We start from the raw sequence: 25,385 nt of genomic DNA, 5'->3' as shown, positions 1-25,385 counted from the left end.
CTTTGTTGTACAGTTGGGGTTGGCACCTTCCTGGAGGAGGTGATGTTGGTGTAAGGCTCTGCGGGGCAACAGCTCAGTGGCTGTGGGAAGGTGGGGCTTGCTTGGACTTGCTTTTGTCTGGTGATAGTGAAAGGAGCTGGGTGCCAGGGAGTGGGGGCGGGGAACGCGTGAATGACGGGCAGCCGAGGGTAGGCTGGGGCCAGATGTGCAGGGCCCAGGGGGGCCACTCCATGGTCAGGGCTTCGGCTTGATCCCAGAGGGGGTAATGACTCCTGAGGGCATCAAAGCAAGGTAACAGCCACCGTGAGCTTCCGGAAGAGCTCCAGCTTGTGGTGTGGAGCGAGGATCGGCAGGGGAACTGTCAGAAAGTGCTGTTGTGAGCCGGGCGGCGTGTGTGGGTCCGAGGGCCTCTCGGAGAATGTGAGAGCAGCTTGGGACCTGGTGGCGTCCGCTGAAAACTCCTGGCTGGGCTGAGCCTGAAGCGGTTGAAGGGGTCATGGTTGGGGGTTTGGCTGAAGTCATTAGCAAACAGGTGTTGGTTGCAGCTGTACCACGGGCAGGAACACTGGGAGTAAACTCAGGGGCTTGCCTTCTGGAATCGAAGCCAAAGGCAGGCGCTCTGAGGGCCGTGCCCGTGTGCAAGCCTGTCCAGGAGGGGTCGCAGATGCAGTGCTGAGTGCCCTCCAGGCTCCACCGCCTGCAGTTCGGGGCACTCTATAAAGATGTGTGGGTTTCAGGTGTTGACGGGAGCTATGCTGACGATGAGCTTGCTGAGTTCTTGTGATTCCATGGTACAGAGAGAGTTCTTTAAAGAGGCATCCTGTAAAAACACGTAAATATCAAGTGAGCGGCGTGATTTGCTGGTGTACTGTGTTCCCCTTAGGGAGAGGGGCTGGGCTGCTTTGCAGGCTTGCAGGTTGGCGATGAGGAGTCACGTGGGAGACAAGAGAAAACTGGTCCTGTGGCTTCTCTTGGAGTGAGCAGGTGTGCAGCACCTGGCGCTTTTTTTTTTTTTTTTTTTGACACTTAGAGTGGACGGTGAGAGAGAGAAAGGTCTTCCTTTTCCATTGGTTTACCCCCAAATGGCCACTGTGGCCAGTGCGCTGCTGCCGGCGCACTGCGCTGATCCGAAGCCAGGAGCCAGGTGCCTCTCCTGGTCTCCCATGAGGGTATAGGGCCCAAGGACCTGGGCCATCCTCCACTGCACTCCTGGGCCACAGCAGAGAGCTGGACTGGAAGAGGAGCAACTGGGACAGAATCTGGCGCCCCTACCGGGACTAGAACCCGGTGTGCCGGCGCCACAGGCAGAGGATTAGCCTATTGAGCCATGGCACAGGCCTGGCTGGTTGTTTAAGACATGCTCTGAGACTATGGGTCACTCACCAGCCCTCTTCCTTCTTAGGTGTGACAAGTGACAGTGGCAGGAGTTGGAGGGCTCCGTTACTTTCCTGTGTGGGGGGAGAGCTGCTTCTGATCACAGGGGTTGGTCCCGCACTCTGTCCCTGCTCTGTCTACACAGCTGCACCATCCGCCTGTGTTAGGTGTTTGTCCTACTGAGTGCTCAGGACCCTGCCCATCCTCAATAACGTATGCTGATTGCTGAGCTCAGTTGCGTGGATAGTGTGTTTGGACGAACTACTTTCTAACCTTGCGTTCCAGCTGCATCACTGGGGGAGCCTGGGCGCACTGTGTGACCTCTCAGTGTCCTTGCGTGCAAAATGAAGGTGGTGGGAGTACGTGCCTCCCCAGGGCGGCCATGAGATCTGTGTAAAGCACCTAGGGCCATCTCTGGCACTTAGGGACTGTGAGGATGCCAGCCGTTAGGCCGGTCATGTGTAATAAGCAGGAGAAAGAAGCCGAGATCGAGATGCCTGTATTGTGGAGGAAGCAAGGGGCTGGCTGTTCCTCTCTCGCTCACTTCTTGACTTGTAAGCCCTGTGTAACCACTGAAAGGATAAATGTTAAATGTTTCGTTGCCGAAGGACTTTGTGGTTTACTTGAGACAAAATAAATCTTAAAAAAATGCACCGCCGCCCGCTAGGCGAGGGCCTGCTGAGTGTGACGTCCCCTGTGGCCCGTGTGGAGAAATTCTAAGAATGCCCTGTCACGCTCGGGAGTCACTGGGTGGCGCTCGATGGAGGAAACTTGCGTTCAGAGCTGGGTCTCAGAAGCACAGATGGGCAGAGGAGAGGTGGCCACTGCAGGCCCGGGACTGTGCAGGTGCGTCTGGGGCTAGGGAGGCGAGCAGACTTGCAGGAGGGCGGGCTGCTGGCTTGGGGGTTCTCTCTTGTTCCCAGGACCTGAGGAGCCCCCAGCAGACAAAGCAGGTCTCGGTTTGAAGCCAGGGAGCGCAAGGGAGACTGGGGGGGGTGGGGCTGGGTGCTGTCCCCTGGCTGAGCAGGGACTGTGGGCGAGAGAGGGGCACAGAGTCCCATCATCACTGTCCCTCATTGCCCTAATTTGCATTTCTGTGTTTATTGCAAGATATGTGTACTTAATTCTTCTTTTAATCTTTAAGAATTTGCTTGTTTGAAAGATTGACAGAAAAAGAGAGGGGAGGGACAGAGGTTTTCTATCTGCTGGTTCACTCCTCCAAATGATTGCAATGGCTGGGTCTAGAACTGGTGCCCCAATGTGGCATGCAGCATTGCAGGCTGCAGCCTACCTCACTGCACCGCAACGCCAGCCCTGATTTTTCTAAAGAAAAGATTAGGACAAAATCTACCTTTTTGCTTCTAAATGTTAAACTATAGGAAAATGCATAAGTGAAAACGGGAGAAATCACCTCACCTAGGTTACAAAAACTAGAAGAGGCCGGTGCCGTGGTTCACTAGGCTAATCCTCCGCCTGCAGCACCGGCACCCCTGGTTCTAGTCCTGGTCGGGGTGCCAGATTCTGTCCCGGGTGCTCCTCTTCCAGTCCAGCTCTCCGCTGTGGCCTGGGAGTGCAGTGGAGGATGGCCCAAATGCTTGGGCCTTGCACCCACATGGGAGACCAGGAGAAGCAGCTGGCTCCTGGCTTTGGATCAGCACGGTGCGCCGGCCACAGCGGCCATTGGAGGGTGAACCAACGGTAAAGGAAGACCTTTCTCTCTGTCTCTCTCTCTCTCACTGTCCACTCTGCCTGTCAAAAAAAAAAAAAAAAAAAAAACTAGAAGAAAATACATCTTCAAAGGCAATGGAAAATGTATATTAAGAAAAAATTATACATGAATTTCAAAATGTTTTGTACCAAAGTTAACTTCATTCTATTTCTCCATGAACTTTTTTTTTTTTCCTAAGATTGATTTGTTTGAGAGATTTAGAAGAGAGACAGATCTTCCATCCATTGCTTCATTCCCCAAGTGGCTGCAACAACTGGAGCTGGGCCATAGCCGGGAGCCCTGAGCTCCTCCCAGGTCTCCCACATAAGTACAAAGGCCAAAGGATTTGGGCCATCCCCAGCTACTAACGCAGGGAGCTAAGTCAGACGTAGAGCAACCAGGACTCAAACTGGCACCCATGTGGGATACTGGTGCTGTAGTCCATGGCTTTAACCAGCTGTGCCACAGCACTAACCCCTCCATGCGTTCTTTGAAGTTCCCATGTATATCAGTAGTGGGGATCCCTGGTTAAACTGTGACTTTTCTCTTACGTTTTCTGTATTTGCTGTAATGAGACAATTTTTCTTTAAAGATTTTATTTATTTGAGAAGTAGAGTTATAGACAGAGGGAGAGACAGAGGTCTCCCATCCGCTGGTTACTTCCCAGATGGCCGCAATGGTCGGAGCTGAGCAGATCCGGAGCCAGGAGTTTCTTCTGGGTCTCCCATGCAGGTGCAGGAGCCCAAGGACTTAGGCCATCTTCTGCTGCTTTCCCAGGCTTTAGCAGAGAGCTGGATTGGAAGTGGAGCAGCCGGGACTCGCACTGGTGTCCATATGGGATATCGATGCCACAGGCAGAGGCTTAGCCCACTGCACCACAGCACGAGCCCCGAGACAAATTTTTTGATTGAGAAGTACTTTTCAAAGTCTGCCCCAGAAGTAGCTTGCAAAACAGATCGGCAGAGGGTGATGATTATATGATGTGACAGGAAACCATTTAGGAACCCATTAAGAACAACAGGGGGACTTCAAAAAGTTCATGGGAAAAAATGGCATTTATAGATGATTTTGGTGCAGAAATAAATTTTGGAAATCCATTCATCGTTTTATCTTAATGCGCATTTTCGCTGAGGTTTTTGAAGATTCCTTGTGGTACTAGCATTTCCGAAACACTAGTTCTGTTCCAGGCACTCCACTAAGGACTTCACTCCTTTCACCCTCATAACTGCTACATGGGGTGAGCTCTGCTGGTGGCTCCACTTTAATGATAGGGAAGCCAAAGTTTCCAAGGGGGCAGTGAGACTGGGAGCTGGGCAGCCGGGCTCTCAGCCAGCGAGTGGCACCGTGGTCACAGCTGGTTGAGGGATGTGTGCTAACTACAGCAATGGTGGCAGAATGAAGAGCGCCAGGGAAGAAGGGGTCTGCCCTGGCGTGGCTTCTGCTGGGCCTGTGGTCTGTGTCGGGAAAAGCCATCCTGCTTTCCGGGAGTGTCTGGAGCCCGTGTCTGCACAAGCGCTTTGCCAGCTGGCCTGCTGGAGCCCATCTTTGTCCCGAGCCCGCGCCCACGTTGAGAATCACAGGCTCTCGCTGCGATGACTGTCAGATGGGAACGCCGCTCGCCAGTGGTAGACGGAGGTGCAGGTTGCGAGGTGACAGAAGAGTTTCCATAGAAGGGACAGTCGGCTGTGGAGACTGTGAAGCACTCATAATAAACGGTTGATAAGAGGTTGTGGGACCAGCTTTATAAAAGCATAGAGAGATAGCATAGCTTAGAAAAAGAAGCCTGCTCTTCAGGTTCTTGGGTGGTGTTTTATTTGTTTTTGCCACATAAGCCATTTTGTCCAACACGGGCATCACCAGGTAACCAGAAATCCAAAGGCTGAGGCATGTTTACCCTTACATAAAGGAAGGGTTTCTGACGGTCTGCATGGGATCCCTAAGAGTTGGTTCCCTGACTGTGAATACGGGAATTGAACACAGCTCTTGAGTCTTCAAAGAAGTTCCCTTAGAAAACTATGAAAGGAGCCAATGCCGCAGCTCAATAGGCTAATCCTCTGCCTAGCGGCGCCAGCACACCAGGTTCTAGTCCTGGTCGGGGCACCGGATTCTGTCCCGGTTGCCCCTCTTCCAGGCCAGCTCTCTGCTGTGGCCAGGGAGTGCAGTGGAGGATGGCCCAAGTCCTTGGGCCCTGCACCCCATGGGAGACCAGGAGAAGCTCCTGGCTCCTGCCTTCGGATCAGCGCGGTGCGCCGGCCGCGGCGGCCATTGGAGGGTGAACCAACGGCAAAAGGAAGACCTTTCTCTCTGTCTCTCACTGTCCACTCTGCCTGTCCAAAAAAAAAAAAAAAACTATGAAAGGAAATGCTTTCCTCCAAAAGGCACCGTGAGGAACACGGTGGAAGCACTGTGCTGACTGACTGTGCTGACTGCCAGAGCTGTGTGGCTGTGGACATCTTCCTAATACTTGTGGGCGTGTGTTGGAGACCCCCCCACCAGTTCCCCTCACCGTGCTGTGACTCTGTAGGCAGGACGACGTGCTGTGCGGGGACTGTTGGCCAGGGCTCGCAGCTGGAGCCGCTGGAGGTCAGAGAGCGAGTCCAAGTGCCGTTTCAGTGGGAAAACCTCCTTTGCAGTCTCGTCATTTTATAGATAAGGAAGCAGCTGTGGTAGCTGTTAGGTGTTGTGCTAACGTCTCCAAGGAGTGAGCAGTCAACAGGAAGCTGCAGAGACTAACCCACAGCCAAAGCAGGAGGTGAGGAGGTGTAGGCTGTAGGGGTTGCCTGCGTGGAGATGCTGTGTTTGTAACCGGTTGATTCCCCGAGCTCGGGGAACATCTGGGTGAGGGAGCAGATAGGGTCGACGGCGGTGTCTCAGGCTGACTTCGTAGGGACCGCAGTCCTGAGTAGGACACCCAGAGTTATCTCTCTTCAGTCCTGGAAAGATACAGTCTCTACCTTTATCTCCCCCACCCCACCCCCACCCCTGCATTCAGTTTGAAATGAAGAACTTCCTATCTTCCAAATATTTGAGATGATAGGCAAATTGGATGTGTTCAATAACAAGGTGGAGAATCTGCTTCTGGGTAGGAGAGTATCAAAATGAGTTTATGGATCAAGTTGAGTAGAGTAACAGGGAGAAGGCGGTGAGAGCCAGGCTGAGCGATGTGAAGGTAATGGAGATGAAGAGCGTGGCAAACCACAAGTGGAAAGATGTGGCGACGGGAGAAGCTGGGGAAATTCAGGTAGTTCCAGTGTGACCGGTGCGTTGCATCAAAGACTGGGAGTGGCTGGAGAGGACGATAGCAGAGGCAGGGAAACCGGTTTGCAGGCTCAAGAGTCATTCAGGTCGGGAGTGATGAGTGCCTGGACTGTGCCGAGTGTCGGGAGGAGGAGGAGTGGGAGAGGGAAGCAGAGGTAGCTGCTTCGGGGACAGGTAGGATGGGGGGGGGGGGGGAGGAACAGTCCGAGGACTTCCTGGCTCCAGGTTGGGTGATGGCTGAATAGTGGTGCCGTCCACCAAGATTGCAAACCCTGGGAGGGGAGCGGGTTTGGACAGCAACTTAGACGTCCCTGGGACCCGTGGTGGGTGTCTGGCTGGGTCTGTGGGTTGGGGGTCGCATGGCTAACTGGTGGTAGTTGACGTTCCAGTAGTGGTCATTTCACCAGGCTGACTGATGCAGATGGAGGAGACCGTTAGGATGAGCTCAGAGAGGAGGCTGTGAGGGCGGTATGAAATCGGGGAGACATCGGTTAAAGAGCCAATCGGTAGTTTCCAGGCTGGCAGGACTAATGGCACCAGTGCTGAGGAGAGGCCAGGGTTGAGTGCCAGATTCTCTGACATGGTTGCTAGTTCTGTATGCACTGGCTTTGCAGCTAAGCCTCCAGGTTCCTCAAGAACAAGGTTGGCTGTCTCCAGAGCACCTGGGCTGATGCTGAACACATGGCAAGGACCTTATACATGCTTCAGTTAACTGGTCAACCTTATTCTACCTTTGCATTTAAGCTCTACAAGGTGATTGGGTCAGTTTAGGCAAGATCCCCTTTAACCTTGGTGTCAAGGATTGTGCCCATTAGTGTGAAGGTACTGCTATCTACAGTCAACATGCCCAGCAAGCTGCCTGTGGACTCAAGGCAGCTGACCTGAGATAGCAGCATGAAGAAGTTTACCTGGTACGGCTGCTGTGGGGGAGGGCCTGCCCTCACCTGCACACTGCTGTGGGTTTGGCTCTGCAGAGGCGTCCTGTTAGCAGCCATTGAGGACCATGTGACTGGAGTCTAACTTGCAGCAACATCTTAAGCTTTTCAGCTTTAAATCGACCACAGTCCCACTGGGAAACTGAAACATTATATTGGGGTTGTTTGGAAAGAAGGGATAGGTACAGATGAAAGGTTTGTGTGATCGCGACACCTATGCATCAGCCATCTCTCGGTCCAAATGCCATAAAAAGAAACGCCTTGGCCAGGTGTTGTGGCCCAGTGGTTGGGCCCCCACTTGCATCCCATGTTGAGTTCAGTCTTCTGCTTCTGATCGAGCTTCCTGCTAATACACCTGGGAAGGCGGCAGCTGATGGCTCAAGTGCTTGGTTCTCCACTACCCATGGGGGAGATCAGATGGAGTTCTGGGCTCCTGGCTGCAGCCTGGCCCAGCCAGGGCTGTTGTGAGCATTTGGGAAGTGAACCAGCAGAGGGAAGATGGATCTCCCTCCCTCTCTCTCTGTCATCCTGCCTGTCACATAAATAACTCTTGAAAAGGAAATTCTCATCTGTGCTCCCATGCACAATCCTACTTAAGTTTCCCCACTGGATGCCGTAGTCAGTGTGTAGGGAGGGAGAAGAGGAGGTAGGAGTTTCATTTAGAAGTTGAGGATCCCGTTTTTCTGGTGGGTGATAATAAGTAGCTGTTTGTGTTTCATGTCTCTTGCTGATAGCAGAAGGATACATCTCATTCTTTCCCCAGCTGCATGCAAGAAGTGGGACAGGGCATATTTCTCACTTTTTAATGAGTATAAAATTAAGTATACAGGGTTAAGATAAAACACCTAGAGCAATATAACCAGCATTTGTTCAAAAATTGAATTTTGCTCTCCTGAGCTCTCCTCTAGAGCTTTCTTCTTTCCAAGTTTAGGAAAAAAACCTGTCATTGCTCAAAATGAGACATGAAACCAATATACTTCTTTTAAAAAGAGTTGAACCATTTCCCTAATATGTCATTCTTCCTTTATGGAGAAGGAAGAAAAATAACGACTTACCTACAAGATAACAAAATAATTGTTTCTGAAACCCAGCAAAAGAATCAAAAGTAGGGGAGAAGGTTTCATAAACTGAAACCTGGGAATAGCCCCAATCCTAAACCATGAATTCTAAGGGCTGCTGCCAGTTTAAGATCAAGTCGAAGATAAAGGCAGACCCTAGTGTATACAGCTCCTAGGGTTCGGGATGGCAATCACAGAGGCTCCAAGGGACCCCACTACTTGGGGAAGTGGGCTAGAGACCACACCCAGGAAGCGTGCTCTCTGGGAAGTGGAGAATGCAGTCGGGGGCCTTTGCTGCAGTTTGTGCCTGGGTAAGGTTAGGACTGGCGATGAGTGCCAGGAGAGGTGGGGGACCGAGTGCCAGCAGCACCACAGAAAGGCCAGTGTGCAGAGCTAAAGTATTTGCTGAACCACCAAGCAAAATTCCTGCCAACTGTGTCTTATCAGACTGGCCAGCTCACTCCCTTTTGAGGGAATAACCCAAAATTCTAGTGAGTCTGTTCCCATCAGGATAGAGCGTAGCCCAGTCCTCAACAGACTCAAAACATGCAAAGTTAGGGCACTGGCTTCAACTCTCAGTGCTTAGAGATGAGATTTCCCGGTTCTCCTTGCCCACTTTCAAACTGCTGAACTTAATTCTTCATGTTTATTTTCATTTTATTTGAAAATAGAGATAGGCAATAGAGATCTTCCATCTGCTGATTCACTCCATAAATGTCCACAACAGCCCAGACTAGGGCAGACCAAAGGCAGGACCCCAGGACTCAATCCAAGTCCCATACAAAAGCATGGGGACCCAGGCACTTGAGCCATCACCTGCTTCCTGCCAGGGTATGCAGAATTCCAGAAAGCCAGATCCAAGGAGAGTGGGGACTGGAACTCATCAGGGGTTCCAGCCTGTGGTTCACTCCCCAGACGCTCTGATGTGGGTGTGTCAAGCAGTGTTTTAACTGCTGTGCCACGTGCCTTCCTGCCTTTTAAATTTGAGAGGCAGAAAGAGAGGGAGAAGTGCCAATAATGGCCAGAGGGTCGAAGCCCAGAGGTCAGTCCACATCTTATGCAGGAGGCAGGAACCAGCCCTTCAAGCCACACTGCTTCCTTCCACCAACCACACTAGCAGAAGCTGGAATTCCCAGCCCCAGTCAGGAATCAAAGCCAGGTACTCCAGTGTGGGGCACAGGAGTCCAAGCTGACATCTTCCTGCTCCATGAACTTTTGAAATAATGATTGAGATTGTACAGCACCTAGTTCTCTAGCTTAATGCCTGGGGGAAGGATTTGAGCAGTGTTCAGGTAGTTAGGAGGGAGTATATTCTACTGGGCAACTCTAGACCAGTGGCTTTCAACTAGCAACTGTTTTGTCTCTCCCTGTGGGAGACATTTGGCAGTGTCTGAAGGTGTGTTAGGTCATCACAGGTGGTGTGGTACTACTATCATCTGGAATTGAGGATGCTGCTAAGCCTCTCACAACATGGGGAATTAACAATGTGGTCCAAAGTGTCAGTCACCCTGGGGATAAACTTCCTCTCTCCAAAAATTAGCAAGCAAAGAAGCAAAGTCCAGTATGGTACCCAAACTCCGTGGGAAAAGTAGATGGATTAATGTAATATTTAATGAAGACACTTACATTACATACGTAAGAATTATTTAAGCTGCCAACGTATATCTGCTGAAAAGTCGAAGGAACTGTTTCCTGTGAAATCAGCAACGATAGGTGAGGTGCTGAAGCTCCAAAGAGGTCACCAGAGTTACGGCTTCAGTTCTGAACTGTGCCATCACAGAGCACTTAAAACCGCATTAGGAGCTGTCAAACGCAGAATCAGTCATAGGGAAAACCGATCAGTGAGGAGGAGGGGCAGGCTTGAAAGATCACCGAACTGGGAAAGAGCCATGGCAGTGAGCTTCTCCGTGGGGTGGGGGCGCTGCGGAGCCGCCGCAGGCCCTGCGCATGGCTCCTCCTTTTAGGAAGGCTGGGGATCTTGGTGTTCCTGCCGTGGCACAGCAAGCAAGCTGGACAAAGAGTGGAAGAAAGAACAGAAAACTTTACTGAGATGAGAAAATCTTTATGCTAACAAATTATGTCCCAGGGAAAATGAGTGAAAACTGACAGCTAATAATCCTGAGGAGTTCACTGAATTTTAAGAATGAAGACTGGGGCCGGCGCCATGGCTCACTTGGTTAATCCTCCGCCTGTGGTGCCTGCATCCCATATGGGTGCCGGGTTCTGGTCCCGGTTGCTCCTCTTCCAGGCCAGCTCTCTGCTGTGGCCTGGGAAGGCAGTGGAGGATGACCCAAGTGCTTGGGCCCCTGTACCTGCAAGGGAGACCAGGAGGAAGCACCTGGCTCCTGGCTTTGGATTGGTGCAGTGCTGGCCATAGCAGCCATTTGGGGAGTGAACCAACGGAGGGAAGACCTTTCCCTCTGTCTCTGTCTGCAACTCTACCTGTCAAAAAAAAAAAAATCTTTCTCTCTCTCACAGTATATATTTTAAGTTGGTGGTTTGTTTTTTTGTTTTTTGGTTTTTTTTTCCATGGCAGCTACGGAGATGAGAAACAGATCTTCCATCCTTTGGTACCCTCCCCAAATGGTTGAGGCTGGATCAAGCCAAAGCCAGGAGCACTGAAGTTCATCTGGGTTCTCCCATGTGGGTGGCAGGTGCCCAAATACTGGGCCACCTTCTGCTTCACCATGTGTGATAGCAGGCAGCTAGATTGGAAGTGGAACAACTGGGACTCTAACTGGTACTCATAAGGGATACTGATATCACAGCAATGGCTTAACCTGCAGTGCCACAGTGCCAGCCCCTAAGTAAGTTTTAATGTCTTTTAAAAGCACTTTTAAAAACTATTGTTTTAGGGGCAGGCACTGTGGCGTAGTAGGTTAAGCACCCGCTTGTGGCACCGACATCAAATATGGGTACCGGTTCGAGTCTCAGCTACTCTGCTTCCGATTGAGCTTCCTGCTGATGGCCTGGGAAAACAGAAGATGGCCCAAGTATTTGGGCCCCTGCACCCATGTGGGAGACCCAGAAGAAGCTCCTGTCTTCAGATAAGCCCACCTCCAGCTGTTGCAGCCATTTGGGGAGTGAACCAGCAGTTGGAATACCTGTCAAGTATTTTTTCAAAAAAAGATTTGTTTGAGGCCGGCACCGCGGTTCACTAGGCTAATCCTCCGCCTTGCGGTGCCGGCACACTGGGTTCTAGTCCCGGTCGGGGCGCTGGATTCTGTCCCGGTTGCCCCTCTTCCAGGCCAGCTCTCTGCTGTGGCCAGGGAGTGCAGTGGAGGATGGCCCAAGTCCTTGGGCCCTGCACCCCATGGGAGACCAGGAGAAGTACCTGGCTCCTGCCGTCGGATCAGCGCGGTGTGCCGGCAACAGCGCGGCGGCCATTGGAGGGTGAACCAACGGCAAAGGAAGACCTTTCTCTCTGTCTCTCTCTCTCTCACTGTCCACTCTGCCTGTCCAAAAAAAAAAAAAAAAAAAAAAAATTTTTTTTTTGTTTGAAAGGCAGAGTTAGAGAGGCATAGGCAGAGAAATCTTCCATCTGCTGGTTCACTCCCCAGATGGCCTCAACGGCCAGAGCTGTGCCTGTCTGAAGCCTGGAGCTTCTTCTGTGTCTCCCACACAGGTACAGGGGCCCGAGGATTTAGGCCATCTTCTGCTTTCTCAGCTCATAGCAGAGAGCTAGATAAGAAGTGGAGCAGCTAGGGCTGGAACCAGCACCTATATGGGATGCTGGCACTGCAGGCGGCGGCTTTTTGTGCTACACTGCAGCACTGGCCCCCAATAAATCTTTAAAAAAAAAAAAAGCACCTGTTGTACACTCAAGATTTATACTTTCTTACATGTGTATTACATCTATATAAGGCTCTGCCATTCACCCTTTCCCAGTCACCTGGATCCCCTACAACCTGCACACCAAATCTGACTCACATCTGAGTAGAAGTGCTTTTTTGTTTGTTTTTAAATGACCCCCCCCCCAAAAAAAAAAGACCAAAAGGGAATAATACTTAATGAAGAAAAAGGTGAAATCCAAATCATGGGGTCTTAAGGTTTCATTGGCACAAAGCCATGCTCATTTGCTTCCATACTGCCTGTGGCTACTTTGATTCTGCAGCAGCAGAGCTGAGTAGCTGCCACTGAGACCACAGGCCCTGCACAGCTGAAAGTGTTGACTGCGTGGCCCCTAGCAGAGAAAGTTTGCCAACCCCTGTCCTAAGATAGCAATTTCAGCAGATGTCCAACCACTCTGATTGGGTTGGCTTGTTCTTGAACATGATGTTTTTGGACTCCTACACGCATATGTCTGTATTCTTTGGTCATCTGGCTTTTGCTCAGTGATATGCATGTGAGATTCATTGGTGTTGTGTGTAGTAGTACCTATCTTTTCTCATTCACGTACCATATAATGATAAATATTTTGGTCATCAATGGGCCATATAGGACAGTGGCCCTGTACGACTGTAAGGGAGTGGAACAGTTCTTCCTGCCTTGTGATGTGGCTGCATAGAGCTGTAGCACAGGGCACTACTCACATGCGTCATGATGCTGGTGCACACAGACCTGTGCCTCCAGTCGCACAAAAGACGGCGCATGGTACTTGGTCATCAACAGCTGTGCCACTAGTTTCTGTACTTACTGTATTAATCATCATTATTTGAGAGTGTACCCGTATTCGTTTTTAAAAAATGCTTAAAGCAGCCTTGAGCAGGTCCTTCAGGAGTTTTTGAAGGCGGTGTTACTTGTTACTGGTGCTGAGTGTCGTCCAGTGGGACAGGCAGGCCGTGGAGGTGGAGGACAGTGACACTGGGGCTCCTGAGCCACTGTGGGCCCTTGGTTAGTGTGTGCGTTTGTGTATTAGTCTTATGTACAGGCTTGTTTAAAGAGAATGTGACAGAGATGAGGAGCGAGGTCTTCCATCTGCTGATTATTCCCCAGATGTCTGCAACAGCCAGGTCTGGGCCACACTGAAGCCAGGAACCGGAAACTCCATCCAGGCCTCCCCACTGGGTGGCAGGAGCCAGAGTACGTGGACCATCATCTGCTGCCTCCCTGGTGCGGTAGCAGGAAGTCAGATTGTGGCAGAGGCAGGACTGGGAGCCCAGGCGTGCTGAGGGGTGTGGCCAGCCAAGCAGCAGCTTAACTGCACCGCAACGCCCACCCTTGTTGCCGGTACTTTAGCAAGGAGGCTTAAAAAGTAAAAATCGCAAAATAGCAGGAAGGACAGAGTAAGGATAGAAAGAAACAAAGTACAGCTGTACTTGTGTGTTTAAAGCTGTTACTACAAAAGCGTCAAAAATATTAAAAGTTTATAAAAGTTACACTAAGCTAAGGTTGATTTACTATTGAGGAAAAACATTTTAGTAAGTGTAGTGTAGCTTAAGTATACGGTGTCTGCAGAGAATCGCAGCAGCGTCCCGGGCCTTCACTCACTCCCCTCTCACTCACCAGCTCCCCCAGAGCAGCTTCCAGTCCTGCAAGCGCTGTGCCCCAGACAGGTGTACGTTCCCCTCAGCTGTCTTCTGTGCACTCTGTAGTTACAGTGTCCACTCTGTATTTAGATGCACAAGCTGCTAACCCTGCCCGCAGTGTTCAGGACAGTCATATGCTGCAGCAGGGAGTTCTGGTATAGTAGTAACAGACTGCACGTAGCCTAGGTGTGCGGAAGGCTGGCCTGGCTAGGTTTCTGGAATATTCTCTGATATTTGCACACTGACAGAACTGCCTAATGTGCATTTCTCAGAATGTATCCCCACTGTTGAACAATGTGAAACTGTTCCATTTTACAAATATACCGCAGTTTGTCAACTATATTACTAGTGGTCATTACTGGTGGTTGTTTGAGTTGTTTTTAATTCGGGGCTATTATGAATCATACTGGCATAAGAAATACATGTATTTCAGTATACTTATACATGCATTTACACATTTCATTTAAGATTGACTGATTTGAAGGAATTAGAGATCTTCCATCTGCTGGGTCACTCCCTAAATGACCACAATGAGTAGGGCTGGGCCAGGCTGAAGACAGGAGCCAGAAACTCCATCTGGGTCTTCCACATTAATGAGAAGGTCCCAAGCACTTGGGCTGTCTTCTGCTGCCTTCTCAGGAGTGTTAGGGAGCTGGATTGGAAGTAGAGCAGCCAGGACTTGAACTGGCACTCACTTGGGATGCTGACAACAGCTTAACCTGCTGTGCCACAACACCAGCCCCTATTTATACATTTCTATTAGGTACATATCTATGACTGAAATTGTATGTATTCAGCTTGCTGTGTGTTCACTTTTCCAAGGTGGCTGTAAAGATTTTTACCTTTATTTTTACTTATTTGAGAGAAAATGATAGTTTCCATGTTGTTCATTTCCCAGATGCCCATGATGGCTGGGCCAGACCAAAGCCAAAAGATAGGAATTCCATCCAGTTCTCCCACGTGGGTGTCAGGGGCCCAGGTACTTGAGCCACCACCTGCTGCCTCCCAGGGTGTGCATTAGCAGGAAGCTGGGATCCGGAGGGAGCCGGAGCTGGGACTTGAGCCGGGGCACTCCAGTGTGGGATGTGGGTGTCTTAACTGCTAGGCGGAACACCTGACCCTGGCTGTAGTGACTGCAGCTCCTCGGCGTAGCTCCTCACCAGCAGATAGTTGCATCCGTCTTTTTGCCATTGTGGTGGGCGTGTAATAGCATATATATTACATGTGGCACAGAATAGCCACTTCTCAGTGTGGCTGTAATGCACATTTTCCTGGTAACTAATGAGCTTGAGGAGTTTTTCATATGCTGCCTTTTGTAGAGTGCCTGTTCCAGTCACGTAACCTATTTTGTGTCTTTTTCTTACTGATTGGTAAGGATTTCTTATTCTCTGTTGGATGTGTGTCTTGGAATCCTCAGTAGAGTATGGAGATAAAAACTTTAGTTCAAGAATTCTGTACCTAGGTAACTTGTCTTTCTTATGAAACGATCTCATAAGAACATTTCCAAATTTTCAAGAACTAAAATTTTCTGAAAACACACAAAAATAAATAATAGATGAGGGAGCAAAAGGCAATATATTTACTTTATACTGCATTTGAAATGTAATGCTAAACACCTTGATTTATAATAAAGGGAAATATGTTCACGAGGGTATTGGTGAAAAGCCTAAGATAAAATCAAGGATGTAGGCTGGTGCCATGGCTCAATAGGCTAATCCTCTGCCTGTGGTGCCGGCACACCGGGTTTTAGTCCCGGTCAGGGCACCGGATTCTGTCCTGGTTGCCCCTCTTCCAGGCCAGCTCTCTGCTGTGGCCTGGGAGTGCAGTGGAGGATGGCCCAAGTCCTTGGGCCCTGCACCCACATGGGAAACCAGGAAAAGCACCTGGCTCCTGGCTTCAGATCAGCGCGATGTGCCAGCAGTGGCGGTGATTGGAGGGTGAACCAACGGCAAAAGGAAGACCTTTCTCTCTGTCTCTCTCTCACTGTCCACTCTGCCTGTCCAAAAAAAAAAAAAAAAAAAAATCAAGGGTGTAGGACTGGCATTGTGGCATCCCATTTGGGCACGGGTTTGTATCCTGGCTGCTCTACTTCCAATCCAGCTCCCTGCTAATACACCTGGGAAAGCAGCAGCAGATGGCCCAAGTCCTTGGCCCCCTGCATGCATGTGGAAAACCAGGATGAAGCTCCTGGCTTCAGTGTGCTGCAGCCCCAGCTGTTGCAACCATTTAGGGAGTTCTTTCTCTCTAACTCTGCCTTTCAGATCTTTTTTTTTTTTTTTTAAGAAAGCTTTTATTTAATAAATATAAATTTCATAGGTACAGCTTTTGGATTATAGTGGTTCTTCCCCCATACCCACCCTCCCACCCTCAGTCTCGTCCCACCTCTTACTACCTCTCCCATTCCATTCTTCATTAAGCAAATAAATAAATCTTAGGAAATGGGGGAAGTGGTTCAGGTGCTGACTTCTTTCTCTCTACAAGTAACCTTAATGGTACCAAAAGCATAGGATAGATTTTCCACATCTCTAGAGTAGTGCTGGTAGGGGAATAAAAGAAGGTTACAAAACGCAGAGCAAATGATAGGAAAGAAGATAAGGAAGCAAGCATAGAAAATGTGAAATGACAGGGGACCAAGGAGAGAAACTCACCTGTTGGATTTAGGTCTAACAGCATTCAGCAGTGCCAAAAGGGCTAATAAGCTTTACCTCACTACAGGAAGAATGACACAAGCATGTACTGCATAAAGAACAGCACCCCAGCCTGGGAAGCACATGTGAGCTCATTGCCACAGTAAAAAACAGACTAATTTGAAAGGCAGAGAGGGAGAGGCAGAGAGAATTAGGTCTTCCATCCTCTGGCTCCCATTGACCGGGGCTGGGACATGGCTGAAGCCAGGAGCAGAACCCCCCCACCCCAGTCTCCCTTGTAGGTGGCAGGGCCCCAGTACTTGGGCCACCTTCACTGCTTTCTTGGGTGCATTGGCAGGGAGGGAGGTGGGAAGCAGAACAACCAGGCCTCCAACCAGTACTCTCGGTGCCAGTGTTGCACGCAGTGGCTTAACCTTCTGTGCCACAGCATTGGCCTCCCATTGTCATGTTTTGTTAGGGGCAAAGTGGGTTCCAGGCACAGGTCTGTGCAAGGTACTATGATGATGGATACAGCATTGTGTAAGTCCACAGGTGGTGTCGTTGGCAGAGGCACTGCTGGAGGAGAAGGCACATCCATGCATGGGATATGTTGTTCAAGAGAGCAGGCTAGTTTTCTGTACATGTCCTGCTCTCTCTCTGGATTGGTGTTGGTGATGTTGCTTAACTTAAGCCTGAATTCTCTGCATTTCCTACAGACTGCAAGTTAGCGGAGTGCTTGATTAGGTTAAGATAAAGCTTGCTTTTCCTCCTAGAAACCTTTTATTTAAGGAATACAAAACTTCATGCATTTCATAGATGCAGCTTTAAGAACACAGTGATTCTTCCCACTGTACCTGCCCTCCCACCCACACTCCCACCCCTCCTCCTCCTCCCTCTCCTATTCCCATTCTTACTTTTTACTAGTATATTTTCAGTTAACCTTATACACATATGATTGTACTAAGAGTTCAATAAATAGTATGAAAAAAATTGCTCCTCAGGGCCGGCGCTGTGGGTCAGTGGGTTAACACCCTAGCCTGAAGCACCGGCATCCCTTATGGGCACCAGTTCTAGTCCCAGCTGCTCTTTTTCTGATCCAGCTCTCTGCTGTGGCCTGGGAAAGCAGGAGAAGATGGTCCAAGTCCTTAGGCCCCTGCACCCACATGGGAGACCCAGAAGAAGCTCCTGGCTGTAGATCGGTGCAGTTCCGGCCATGGCAGCCAATTGGGAGTGAACCATCGGATGAAAGACCTCTCTCTCTCTTTGTAACTCTGACTTTCAAATAAATAAATCTAATTAAGAAAAAAAACTTTAAGTTCTATCTTTAAAAAAAAATTGCACCTCAACACTTGAATAGGTAAAACTTGTTAGAAAAGATTTTGAGAGGTGGAATTATAGACAGAGGAAGAGACAAAGAGGTCTTCCATCTGCTAGTTCACTCCCCAAATGGCCACAAATGAGCCATCTGAAGCTAGGAGCCAGAAACTTCTTCCAGGTCTACCATGTGGGTGCAAGGGTCCAAGGACTTGGGCCAACTGCTGCTGCTTTCCCAGGCCATAACAGAGAGCTGAATCAGAAGAGGAGCAGCTGGGACTCGAACCGGTGCCCATATGGGATGCCAGCGCTGCAGATGGAGGCTTAGCCCACTACAACACAGCACTGGTCCTGAGCAGGGAACTTTACAAAAAAAATAAATAAATAAATACAGTGGATGCCATTTCATCCATGCTACATCATATTCAAGTTTGTATTCCTTACATAGTAGCTGATTGTCCCACTGTTAGTGATGCCTGGTGGATCACTAGGTTAGGGTGGCGAGAGCCGGGTCTCAGCACTATAAAGGTATTTTTTCCCCTTTGCTTCTGACCAGTAATCTGTGGGCCACACTTTGCTGTCTTGTGATTGTTCAGTTCCCCACCCATCCTGGAGCTCATGGTTTTGCATCTATTGATGATCCAGAAGTAAATTTTTCATTTAGGACTGCAAAATGATGATTTTTCTGGTTCTACCGCTTATCTTTAACATCTGTCATTTTTCTAAATATGGATACCTGGAAGACGTGCTTAGCATAATGCATGATTCTATTACTTGAAGTATCTAAAATAGTCCAACTTACGGCAGTAGCAAGTAGGATCATGGTTACAGGGAGGTGAGGGGATGAGGAAGTGACAGCTGCTGCCCAGTGGGTTTAGTTAGTTACCCAAGGTGAGTTCCAGGGGTCTACCCTACCGTGCAGGGCCTGTAGCTCACGCTGCCGTGTCATACACTTCAGAGGGCACGTCTCGTGGTAAGTGTTCTTACCCGAAGTAGCTGCTCTTCTTCCTCATTTGACTACCCTCTCACAGAACGCCAGGGCCATGCACAACTTCCCTTTAATCACTAGTTATCAGAATGTGGGTTGCTTTCGTTGGTTGGAAGACGTTTGTGAGTGTGTTTGGTTAAACATCCTTAGCCTCTCTCAGGTCAGGGCACGTCTTAGACTGTTTCTTGCCAGGCAGCCCGTGTGACAGCTGTGGCTGTGTGAATTCACTCATAGCTTTCCTAGTGTCATCTCTTTGAGTTCTGAATATTTTAATTATGTTAGGTTCAAATGCTGTTTAAGGTGTCTTTAAAAAGAGTATGATTCAGCATTGAAACAAAGTTATTGTGTATGCAAAAAAAAAGCATGGAAACTAGGCTCCAATACATAAACATGATGTGAGCAAAGCAAGTTTGTGATTGGTGAGTGATGGCATTCAGAATCTTGTAAAGCAGCAACCTGTTTATTTAACTTCTATTTTTTTATGTGTGTGTAATGATATATAAGGCAGATCTGTCTGAACAAGTCTGGGAGCTCTTTCAGAAAGTGTAAGATGAAAAACTTCAGTGATATAGAAAGCATTCCCTTGTTTAAGGGCCTGGGTTTTAGCCTTGAACAGTACCTAGTAAAACTGTGCATATTACAGTGAGTGACTGAACATTGACCTCCAGTGGTGAGGAAAAGAGGGTCTTTGTCTTAGCATTCTTATGGACCCATGAATGTTTCTATAGTCCTGTGTTTCAGTTATATTACTTTTGCCTGGATTATCCCAGATGTGGCCAATGGGAATCCCCTTAAAGTCAGTGCCTGTGCTGTTGGAATATATCCCAACCCCAAGCATTCCTTGCTTTTTGTACAAGAGGTCCAGGGCACACATTGTACTTCTTCTGCCTTAGATCTTGAATTAACCATTTCTCCAAGGACACCTGCTTCCTTCCAGTAGATAAAAGCATTTAGAAATCAAAAAGAGAGCTAGGGGTGCTTACAGCTACAGTTTGACTGCTTTTATAGTCTCTTGGTGACCAGGCCACAAGTTCATAGTGGTATTTACAATTAAATTTAACAACACAGGCTTATCACTTAATGTCATTGATTTCTTAAAAATTATGGGAAAGGGAAAAGGCACTCCCATCACTGATTTCAGTCCCCAAATGCCCAGCAGGGCAAACTCAATCCAGGCCTCCCACATCAGCACTGCCTCCTAGGGTTTGCATTTAGCAGGGATCAGAGCTGGGACTTGAACCTAGGCACTCTGATAAGGCATATAGGCATCTTAACTGCTAAGGCCAAATACCTACTCCATGAACTTTGATTTTTATACTTTCTTTTACACTTAGTTTACAACTCAGGAACCTTTAAGTACATTATATAGGGTTAAATATACAGAAAAACTATATGAAAAGGAGACATTTATGGAACAATAGATTGATAGTTGACATGCAGAAGATGTATGTGTAATGGTATGCATTTTCCCACATGTGTAAACACGTGAGGATAATTAAGTTTGTGGATGTGTACTAGCTTTCTAACTAAGCATGCTTTGTTGGGAATCCCATTTCTTCCCATAGAGTAGCTTCTGCCCTTTGCAAACTTGTTCTCAGGGAAAGGGATGTGATGAGAGCACTTGCAGGCTGCCTTGCAAACTGTGGTGGGTGCCCTGGCTGTGTCGGGGTTGGGTCTGCCCTTGCTGTTCGGTGACCTTCCGGCGAGAAACCCAACCACCCCGTTTCCAGGCTGGCTTGGTGTTAGGTTTTTGTATCTTCTTTCCCACTACTGGGGATGGAGTTGCCAAGATTTAGTTTGCATCTTCTCCTTGAAAGATCTTCCCCTGCCCTCAGCCATGTGTGTTGAGTTTTTCTGATTCGGGGCAGAAGGTAGTCACCAGAAGCTACATTATATTCCAGTTCCAGTGTAAGACCCTGCAGTCGACCCGTTCTTTTTGAATTTTCTCCAGACAATAGAAACTGGAGCTGAGCCCAGAAATCCTGGCATGTCCTTATGTTCTATTTTCTGTATACCATGTGGTCTCCTAGCGCCTATAAAGAGCTTTCCGACCACTGCTTCCAGCATCAACATCCTTCTCTAATCCTCCCTGTGTTCGGGTTCAAATCGTGTATATTTAGAGCAAGTAGTTTTTAACTATTTCATTGAAAATACTCACTCATTGATGAAAAGTGTAAGCCCTGACATCTCCTTGAATCCTCAGGGTTCTGAGATGTGTGAACAGTGTCCTCTGCCTTAAGGCCCGTCCAGGTTACATAACTTGCCCACAGTCTTGCAGTTTGGCAGAACCTGGACAGTAGCTCCATGTTGTTCATGTTGCATGCCAGGTTCTCCACTCAACCCTTTGTGTGTTTTACACAAGGATTAGCGAGGTTGGCACGGGTCTCATCTGCGAGATCCGTGTTTGGTCTAACGTGCCTCATTAGTTAGGGTAACATCTTGTGATCCCATCCTTGGGAGTGCTGCAGGATACATGGCGCTTGGAGTCCAGAGAGCGAGCGAGTCTGAGAAAGTCCAGTAGCTTGGCCTTAAGGGACGAGTCTTTCCAGAGGCCTTGCAGATGGTGCTCTGCAGTTTGGGGTCTGTTTCTGTCTAATGTGGACTCAGCCATGGGAAGTGGCGTGAGCAGATTTCTGGGGAGCATCACTGGTGGTATTAAGATGACTTGAGGCCAGGTAGGAGGAGCCTGTGATGGTAGCCCAGGGCAGTAGGGAGGGGCCTAGAGCCTCCAGCAGCAGAAGATGCAGGTAGTGGGCAGCTTTGGGCAGTTCATCTGCTAGGCTGTGCGTTCCTTTGCTAATTTTTTCTTCAAACCATGAATGCAGGCGAACTTGGTTTCAGCTTGCTTGTACTCTCTTGTTCTTAGTGTTGGTAAAATGACACTTTTATGCTCTTGTGTGTGCACCAGCTGTAGCATATAAAGCAAGGGTACCTCAAAAAGATTGTGCAAAAAAAATTTTTTTTGAAATCCATGTGTAGTTCTTTGTGACAGAATTGCTGAGAGGGATCTTCCGTCAGCTGGCTCCCGCTGTAATGGCTGGGGCTGGGCCAGGCCAAAGCCAGGAGCTTCATCCCATCTCCCATGTGGGTGGCAGGGGCCTATTTGCTGCTTTCCCAGGCCATTAGCAGGGAGCTGGGTCAGAAGTGGAGCAGATAGGATATGAACCGGCACCCATATGGGATGCCAACATAATAGGCAGTGGCTTAACCCAAACCCACTATGCCACAATGCCAGCTCCAGTTTTTTCTTAATACTCATTTTCCATGAACTTGTTGAAATGCTATAGCAAAATGAGGTGCATCCCCCTCACCTCAATACCTTAGAAGTCATTTTCTGTCAGTAAATCTGGAACTGTGTAATTCCTTTTGACAGCTGCTTAATATTCCATAGTATAAATGTGCCATGATGTATTTAAGCAGTCTGTAAAAACAGACATTTATGTTTAGGATTCCTGTTGATGTATCATTTAATACATATGCAGGCAAAATTCCTAGAAAGTAGCCCTGAAAACTTTGAAGTCCTTTGAAATTTCTGTTTGGAATTATACACTTGAAGTTTCCAAATTGCTTCCCATACTGCCTGTTTTCCTGTGTCCCCACCAATGCATTAAGTCACTACATTTTTTATTTTGATTCATCTGAAAAGAGAAAAATATAGTTTTGCTTATGAGAGTACTGCAAAAGGTTAATGGAAAATGGAATTAGAAAGGTACACTCTAAGTGAACTTTTGGAAGTACTTATGTTTGAGTCATTTGTGATTCTCTAAGAACCATTCTTTTTCCTCTTGTGTTACTGACCTTATTTAATTGTAGTTCTTGGTGTGGAAGGAAATCAGTCCTTTGGTGTATTTCTCCTCGATGTGATGTTTTTCTTTCAGCTTAATTTTTACTGATTACTGTAAAGTTTTGCTGTGTTTTAAAACTAAATGTATCCGGTTGTTTTTGATAGCTTCTGAATTTCATGTCATACTTAGAGAAGTTCTTCCCTACTCTGATTTTTATTTTATTAGACACAGAGATCTTATCCACTGGTTCATGCCCATAATACCCATCACAACAGCCAGGGCTGGAGCAAGGTGATACCAGGAGCTAGGAACTCAATCTGGGTCTCCCATGTAGGTAGCAAGGACCCAAGAACTTGAGCCATCACCAGTTGGCTCCCAAGGTGCACATCAACAGAAAGCTGGAATCAAGTAGAGTTAGGACTCAAATTCAGGACTCCAAGACAGGATGTGAGCATCCCAAGTGGTGTATTTTTTTTTTTTTTCAGGCAGAGTGGACAGTGAGAGAGACAGAGAGAAAGGTCTTCCTTTGCCGTTGGTTCACCCTCCAGTGGCCGCCGCGCTGTGGCCGGCGCACTGCGCTGATCCGATGGCAGGAACCAGGTACTTATCCTGGTCTCCCATGGGGTGCAGGGCCCAAGGACTTGGGCCATCCTCCACTGCACTCCCTGGCCATAGCAGAGGGCTGGCCTGGAAGAGGGGCAACCGGGACAGAATCCGGCGCCCCGACCAGGACTAGAACCTGGTGTGCCAGCGCTGCAAGGTGGAGCCGTGGCACCAGCCGCCAAGTGGTGTGTTAACTGCTGCACCCGACGCCTGCCCTGGAAGAGCTTTCTCAAAAATAGGAGAACTTTGTTTCTGTTTCTCTGCATTTCAAATAAAAAATTTAAAAATATATACAAACTGAGGCTGGCACTGTGGTGTAGCAGGTAAAGCTGCCGCCTGCAGTGCTGGCATCCATATGGCTGCCAGTCAGAGTCCTGGCTGCTCCACTTCCAATCCAACTCTGCTGTGGCCTGGGAAAGCAGTAGAAGATGGTCCAAGTCCTTGGGCCCCTGCACCCATGTGGGAGATCCAGAGAAGGCTCCTGGCTCCTGGCTTTGGATTGGCACAGCTCCAGCTGTTGTGGCCAATCGAGAGTGAACCATCGGATGGAAGATCTCTCTCTCTCTGCCTCTCCTTCTCTCTAACTCTGACTTTCAAGTAAATAAATAAATCTTTAAATATATATATATATATATATTTTCCATTTGTTTCTTCCCAACACCTGTATGGTTTAATTTTTAAAATTTGAGAGGCAAGAGAGAACAAGCACACTCCCATCCTCAGGTTGGCTTTCCATATGCCGGCAAAGGTGCCCAAGTGGGACCAAAGCTGGGAGCCAGGTCCCCTGTGTGGGTGGCAGGTGCCCTGTTACTTTGAGTCATCACCTCTGCATTGCTTGGAGCCAGAGGTGGGTATTGAACCCAGGCACTCTGATAGGTGATGTATGTGTTGTCACCACTAGGCCAAATGCCTGGGCCCATCTAATTTTTTTTTGACATTTAAGTCTTTCATATATTTGGAATATATTTTGGGGGTAGGGTATCAAACTCTATTTCCAGTTATCATCAAACCATGCATTGAAAAGCTACTCTTTCCCCACTAAAGGGAAGAGCCATTAGGCGTCTTCCTGTGTGTAAGTCTTGTCTTCTCAGCTAAATCGTGCAGTTTTTTAAAGGTCACAGTCTGGCCTCGCCCTGGCTTCCCTCTCCCGTCAAGCTGAGCATGATGATCTGCATAAAATAAAAGGTGTGAAATGACTGTTTTTACATTCTAAAAATTTTGATTCTATGCATAGTACAGAAAACAGACTCTCTATAGTTTAGTGACAATTTATAAAATGAACACTAGCGTAACCACTGCCTCGTTCCAAAAATAGACCACTTCCAGCCCCCTGGAGTCCCTGTGTGCCTCCCCTAGTCGTGGGCCTCTCCCCTCCCGAAGAGGTACACTCTCTGGATTTTGTGACAATGATTTTCTTGTTTTTCTTTGTTAAGATTGAACCATATTCATATTTCAACCTCATAATTTTACCTACCTACGCGTGGATCTCCGAACAGTATGGCTTAGTTTTAGTATTAAGTAGAATCTTACTGTGTGTGTTCTGTCTGGTGCTGCTTTCACTTACTGTGGTGTAGCAGTCAGTCCACTCTGGGACCAGTGCATTTCACTTACCCGTTCCACTGTTACTGGGTTCTGGGTTGTGTCTAGTCAGTTGGACTTCTGTAACAAAAATATCAGAGTGTTGGTAGTTTAAACAGGGGACATTTATTTTGCACAGTTCTGGAGGATGGAAATTTCAAGACCAAAACCCCAGCAGGTCTGGTCTGGAGAGGGCCCACTCCCTGCCTGGTGGACAGCTGCCTGCTCACTTTGTGCTTCTGTGCCCAAAGCATTTAGTGTGGAGAAGGGGAAAAGGCAGGAGGACTGTAGCCTTCTGGTGTCCCTTCTCATAAGGGCTCTACCTCCAAATAGCATGCCTTCAGGGTGTGACCTGGGGGTGTGTAGGGGGGAAACACAGATTCAGAGCATAGCAGGCGGTTTGCCGTTTGGACATTGCCAACAATGCTGTATGTGTGTCTTGATGTGTGTGATTGAGATTTCTCTAGATTAGGATCAGCAAATTTTGGCCCACTGCCTGTTTTTGTTGTTTGTATTTATTTTAAAATATAAGTTTATTAGAAAGGTAGTGAGATATGTGAGAGAGAGCTTTCATCTGCTGGTTCACTCCCCAAATGCCTACAGTAGCCAGGGCTAGGTCAGGCTGAAGCCAGAAGCCTGGAAGTCAATCCAGGTCTCCCATGTGGGTGTCAGGACCCCAACTACTTGGG

The 25,385-nt window shown here is 48.4% G+C and overlaps 1 protein-coding gene across 4 annotated transcripts in view; it reads left to right on the top strand.

Moving 5' to 3' along the window:
• TET3 (tet methylcytosine dioxygenase 3) overlaps positions 1–25,385 on the top strand; it is a 110,165-nt gene that overhangs the window by 49,512 nt on the left and 35,268 nt on the right. The window lies entirely within an intron of this gene.

Source organism: Oryctolagus cuniculus, chromosome 2 (assembly GCF_964237555.1).
Source record: "Oryctolagus cuniculus chromosome 2, mOryCun1.1, whole genome shotgun sequence".
Classification (NCBI taxonomy): Eukaryota; Metazoa; Chordata; class Mammalia; order Lagomorpha; family Leporidae; genus Oryctolagus; species Oryctolagus cuniculus.
Note: the sequence above shows the minus strand (reverse complement) of the source record. Positions and strands in the feature narration are given on the sequence as shown.